At 37.1% G+C, this 6,000-nt stretch overlaps 1 non-coding gene across 1 annotated transcript; it reads left to right on the plus strand.

Moving 5' to 3' along the window:
* The first annotated feature begins 1,496 nt into the window (after positions 1-1,496).
* On the plus strand, positions 1,497-1,604 carry LOC112780591 (small nucleolar RNA R71). The gene has a single exon (XR_003191416.1). It is a non-coding gene; the product is annotated as a small nucleolar RNA R71 (small nucleolar RNA).
* The last annotated feature ends 4,396 nt before the right edge of the window (positions 1,605-6,000 follow it).

Genomic DNA, 6,000 nt, shown 5'->3' on the forward strand with positions numbered 1-6,000 from the left:
CTTTGAGTTTTAAACACAAGGTTGTCCTCATTTAATTGAAGGATCAATTCTCCTCTGTCCACATCAATCACAGCTCTTGCTGTGGTTAGGAAGGGTCTTCCAAGGATGATGAATTCATCCTCATCCTTCCCAGTATCTAGGACTATGAAATCAGCAGGGATGTAAAGGCCTTCAACCTTTAATAACACATCCTCTACTTGTCCATAAGCCTATTTTCTTGAATTGTCTGCCATCTCTAATGAGATTTTAGTGGCTTGCACCCCATAGATTCCCAGTTTCTCTATTACAGAGAGGGGCATGAGGTTTATCCCTGAACCAAGGTCACACAGAGCCTTTTCAAAGATCATGTTGCCTATGGTACAAGGTATTACGAACTTTCCAGGATCCTGTTTCTTCTGAGGCAATGTCAGTTGATCCAGATTACTTAGTTCATTGGTGAACAAGGGAGGTTCATCTTCCCAAGTCTCAATACCAAATAATTTGGCATGCAGCTTCATGATTGCACCAAGAAACTTGGCAGCTTGCTCTTCAGTAACATCCTCATTCTCTTCAGAAGAGGAATACTCATCAGAGCTCATGAATGGCATAAGGAGGTTCAATGGAATCTCTATGGTCTCTAGATGAGTCTCAGATTCCTTTGGTTCCTCAAAGGGAAGCTCCTTATTGATCACTGGACGTCCCAGGAGGTCTTCCTCCTTGGGATTCACGTCCTCTCCTTCCTTCACAGGTTCGGCCATGGTGATTAATTCAATGGCCTTGCACTCTCCTTTTGGATTTTCTTCTGTATTGCTTGGGAGAGTACTAGGAGGGATTTCAGTGATCCTTTTACTCAGCTGGCCCACTTGTGCCTCCAAATTTCTAATGGATGACCTTGTTTCATTCATGAAACTCACAGTGGCCTTGGATAGATCAGAGACTAAGTTTGCTAAATTAGAGGTATTTTGTTCAGAGTTCTCTGTCTGTTGCTGAGTGGATGATGGAAAAGGTTTACTATTGTTAAACCTATTTCTTCCACCATTATTAAAGCCTTGTTGAGGCTTTTGATCCTTCCATGAGAAATTTGGATGATTTCTCCATGATGGGTTATAGGTGTTTCCATAAGGTTCACCCATATAATTTACCTCTGCTATTGCAGGGTTTTCAGGATCATAAGCTTCTTCTTCAGAAGATGCCTTTTGAGTACTGTTGGATGCAGCTTGCATTCCGTTCAGACTCTGAGAAATCATATTGACTTGCTGAGTCAATATTTTGTTCTGAGCCAATATGGCATTCAGAGTATCAATTTCAAGAACTCCTTTCTTCATAGGCGTCCCATTACTCACAGGATTCCTTTCAGAAGTGTACATGAACTGGTTATTAGCAACCATGTCAATGAGTTCTTGAGCTTCTGCATGCGTTTTCTTTAGGTGAATGGATCCACCTGTAGAAGTATCCAATGACATCTTAACCAATTCAGATAGACCATCATAGAATATATCCAGGATGGTCCATTCTGAAAGCATGTCAGAAGGACACTTTTTGGTCAATTGCTTGTATCTTTCCCAAGCTTCATAAAGGGATTCACCTTCTTTCTGTCTGAAGGTTTGAACATCCACTCTAAGCTTGCTCAGCTTTTGAGGAGGAAAGAATTTGGCTAAGAAAGCCTTGACCAGCTTATCCCAAGAGTTCAGGCTATCTCTGGGTTGAGAGTCCAACCACACTCTAGCTCTGTCTCTTACAGCAAAAGGAAAAAGCATGAGCCTGTAGACTTCAGGATCTACTCTATTAGTCTTAACAATATCACAGATCTGCAAGAATTCAGTTAAGAACTAAAAAGGATCTTCAGATGGAAGTCCATGAAACTTGCAGTTTTGTTGCATCAGAGAAACTAGCTGAGGTTTCAGCTCAAAATTGTTTGCTCCAATGGTAGGGATGGAGATGCTTCTTCCATGTAAATTGGAATTAGGTGCAGTAAAGTCACCCAGCATCCTCCTTGCATTATTGTTGTTGGGTTTGGCTGCCATCTCTTTTACTTGTTCAAAATTTTCAATAAGGTTGTCTCTGGATTGTTGTAATTTAGCTTCTCTTAGTTTCCTCTTCAGAGTCCTTTCAGGTTCTGGATCAGCTTCAATAAGAATGCCTTTTTCCTTGTTCCTGCTCATAAGAAAGAGAAGAGAACAAGAAAAGAAGAGGAATCCTCTATGTCACAGTAAAGAGGTTCCTTATTGTTAGTAGAAGAAGAAAAGGAATAGGGGTGAAGAAGAATGAAGAATCCAAACACAAGGGTAAGGATAGGAGCAGTGATGTGGGATGAAGAGAAGTGTTAGTAGATGAATAAATAATTAGAAGGAGATGAGGGAGAAGGATTTTCGAAAATTATTTTTGAAAAAGGGTTAGTGATTTTCGAAAATAGTTTTTGAAAAAGGTTAGTTTTCGAAAATTAAAATCAAAAGTTAAAATAATTAGTTAATTAAAAAGAAATTTTGAAAAAGAGGGGAGATATTTTCGAAAATTAGAGAGAGAGAGAGTTAGTTAGGTAGTTTTGAAAAAGATAAGAAACAAACAAAAAGTTAGTTAGTTAGTTGAAACAAATTTTGAAAACTAATTTTGAAAATATAAGAAGATATTTTTGAAAAGATATGATTGAAATTAGTTTTGAAAAAGGTTTGATTTTTAAAATCACAATTAATGACTTGATTCACAAGAAATCATGAGATATGATTCTAGAACTTAAAGTTTGAATCTTTCTCAACAAGCAAGTAACAAACTTGAAATTTTTGAATCAAAAAATTAATTGTTATTGTTATTTTCGAAAATTTGATATAAAAATAAGAAAAAGATTTTTGAAAAATATTTTTAAAAATTTTCGAAAATAACTAAGAAAAATGAAAAAGATTTGATTTTTGAAAAAGATTTTGAAAAAGATAAGATTTTTAAATTGAAAATTTGATTTGACTCATGAGAAACTAGATTTTTAAAAATTTTTGAAAGAGTCAAATCTAATTTTCGAAATTTTGAGAGAGAAAAAGGGAAAGATATTTTTTGATTTTTAAATTTTTAATGATGAGAGAGAAAAACATGCAAAATGATGCAATGCATGAGAATTTTAGATCAAAGTATGTGATGAATGCAAGAACACTATGAATGTCAAGATGAACACCAAGAACACTTTGAATGTCAAGATGAACATCAAGACTTATTTTTGAAAATTTTTATATGCAAAGAAAACATGCAAGACACCAAACTTAAAAATCTTTCATGTTTAGACTCTATGGATGCAAGAATGCATATGAAAAACAAGAAAAGACACAAAACAAGAAAACATCAAGATCAAACAAGAAGACTTACCAAGAACAACTTGAAGATCATGAAGAACACTATGAATGCATGATTTTTTTTCGAAAAATGCAAGATGAATATGCAATTGACACCAAACTTTCAACTTGACTCAAGACTCAAACAAGAAACATGAAATATTTTTTTATGATTTTATGATTTTTTTTTGGATTTTTTTTGAAAATTATTTTTTTGTATTTTCTTTTAATTTTTTTCGAAAATTATTTTGAAAAAGAAAAATAAGGATTCCAAAATTTTTAATATGAATTCCAGGAATCTTATGCTCTTTAGTCTAAAGCTCCAATCAAAGGGTCAGGCATGGCTTAATAGCCAGCCAAGCTTTAGTATGTAACTCAGACATGACACGCCTGACATTCCCTACCCAGAAGGATTAGACATGGCTTTACAGCCAGCCAGGCTTCAACATTCTTCATGAAACACTAGAATTCATTCTTAAAAATTCTGAAGAAAAATATATTTTTGAAAATATTTTTATTTTAAAAATTTTTTCGAAAATAAAGGAGAAATTCTTTTTAAAAGATTTTTGAAAATTTTTTGAAAATAAAACAAAAAGAAAATTACCTAATCTGAGCAACAAGATGAACCGTCAGTTGTCCAAACTCGAACAATCCCCGGCAACGGCGCCAAAAACTTGGTGCACGAAATTGTGATCTCAGGCAACGGCGCTAAAAACTCTGTACGCACGTCTTAATAAATCGTTTTTCATTCACAACTTCGATACAACTAACCAGCAAGTGCACTGGGTCGTCCAAGTAATAAACCTTACGTGAGTAGGGTCGATCCCACGGAGATTGTTGGTATGAAGCAAGCTATGGTCACCTTGTAAATCTCAGTCAGGCGGATATAAAATAGTTATGGAGTTTTCGAACATAAATAATAAATAGATAGAAAATAAGGATAGAAACACTTATGTATATCATTGGTGAGAATTTCAGATAAGTGTATAGAGATGCTTTCGTTCTTCTGAACCTCTGCTTTTCTGTTGTCTTCATCCAATCAGTCTTACTCCTTTCCATGGCTGGCTTTATGTAAGGACATCACCGTTGTCAATGGCTACTTTTTATCCTCTCTGGAAAATGGTCCGATGCGCTGTCACTGCATGGCTAATCGTCTGGAGGCATCACCCTTGTCAATGGCTGCATCCCATCCTCTTGTGAAAATGGTCCAAATGCTCTGTCACAGCACGGCTAATCATCTGAGGTTCTCGATCATACTGGAATAGGATTCACCCTCCTTTTGCGTCTGTCACTACGCCCAGCACTCGCGAGTTTGAAGTTCGTCACAGTCATTCAATCCCAGAGTCCTACTCGGAATACCACAGACAAGGTTTAGACTTTCCGGACTCTCATGAATGCCGCCATCAATCTAGCTTATACCACGAAGATTTTGATTAAGAGATCCAAGAGATACTCATTCAATCTAAGGTAGAACGGAAGTGGTTGTCAGGCACGCGTTCATAGGGAATGATGATGATTGTCACGTTCATCACATTCAGGTTGAAGTGCGAATGAATATCTTAGAAGCGGAATAAGTTGAATTGAATAGAAAAACAGTAGTACTTTGCATTAATCTTTGAGGAACAGCAGAGCTCCACACCTTAATCTATGGAGTGCAGAAACTCTACCGTTGAAAATACATAAGTGAAAGGTTTCAGGCATGGCCGAGAGGCCAGCCCCCAAAATGAGATCACATGATCAAAAATACAATCCAGGATGTCTAATACAATAGTAAAAAGTCCTATTTATAATAAACTAGCTACTAGGGTTTACAGAAGTAAGTAATTGATGCATAAATCCACTTCCGGGGCCCACTTGGTGTGTGCTTGGGCTAAGCTTGAATGTTACACGTGCAGAGGCTCTTTCTGGAGTTGAACTCCAGGTTGTAACGTATTTCTGGTGTTCAACTCTGGTTTGTGACTTGTTTCTGGCGTTTAACTCCAGACAGCAGCGTAGAACTGGCGTTCAACGCCCTTTTTACGTCGTCTAAACTCGTTCAAAGTATAGACTATTATACATTGCTGGAAAGCCCTAGATGTCTAATTTCCAACGCAATTAGAAGCGCGCCATTTTGAGTTCTGTAACTCCAGAAAATCCACTTTGAGTGCAGGGAGGTCAGAATCCAACAGCATCGGCAGTCCTTCTTCAACCTCTGAATCTGATTTTTGCTCAAGTCCCTCAATTTCAGCCAGAAAATACCTGAAATCACAGAAAAACACACAAACTCATAGTAAAGTCCAGAAATGTGAATTTAACATAAAAACTAATGAAAACATCCCTAAAAGTAACTAGATTCTACTAAAAACATACTAAAAACAATGCCAAAAAGCGTATAAATTATCCGCTCATCACTTAACAACCATTGTCTCTGATCTAATCAAAACCATTCAAAGTTTCATGACTGAAACAAGGTACCCCCTTAGAAATTTGGAGGCACAATTGGGTCAGCTGAGTAAGAAAATTACCGAACTCCCTCCTAGCACTCTCCCTAGCAATACAGAAGAGAACGCAAAAAGAGAGTGCAAGGCCATAACCACATCTTACATGGCCGAACATGGAGAGGAGGAAGAGGCAGTGATTCCCACTGAGGAAGACCTCAATGGACGCCCACTGACCTCCATGGAGTTCCCTAATGAGGAACCATGGGAATCTGAGGCTCATACTGAGA

The sequence above is a fragment of the Arachis hypogaea genome, chromosome 19, assembly GCF_003086295.3.
Source record: "Arachis hypogaea cultivar Tifrunner chromosome 19, arahy.Tifrunner.gnm2.J5K5, whole genome shotgun sequence".
NCBI lineage: Eukaryota > Viridiplantae > Streptophyta > Magnoliopsida > Fabales > Fabaceae > Arachis > Arachis hypogaea.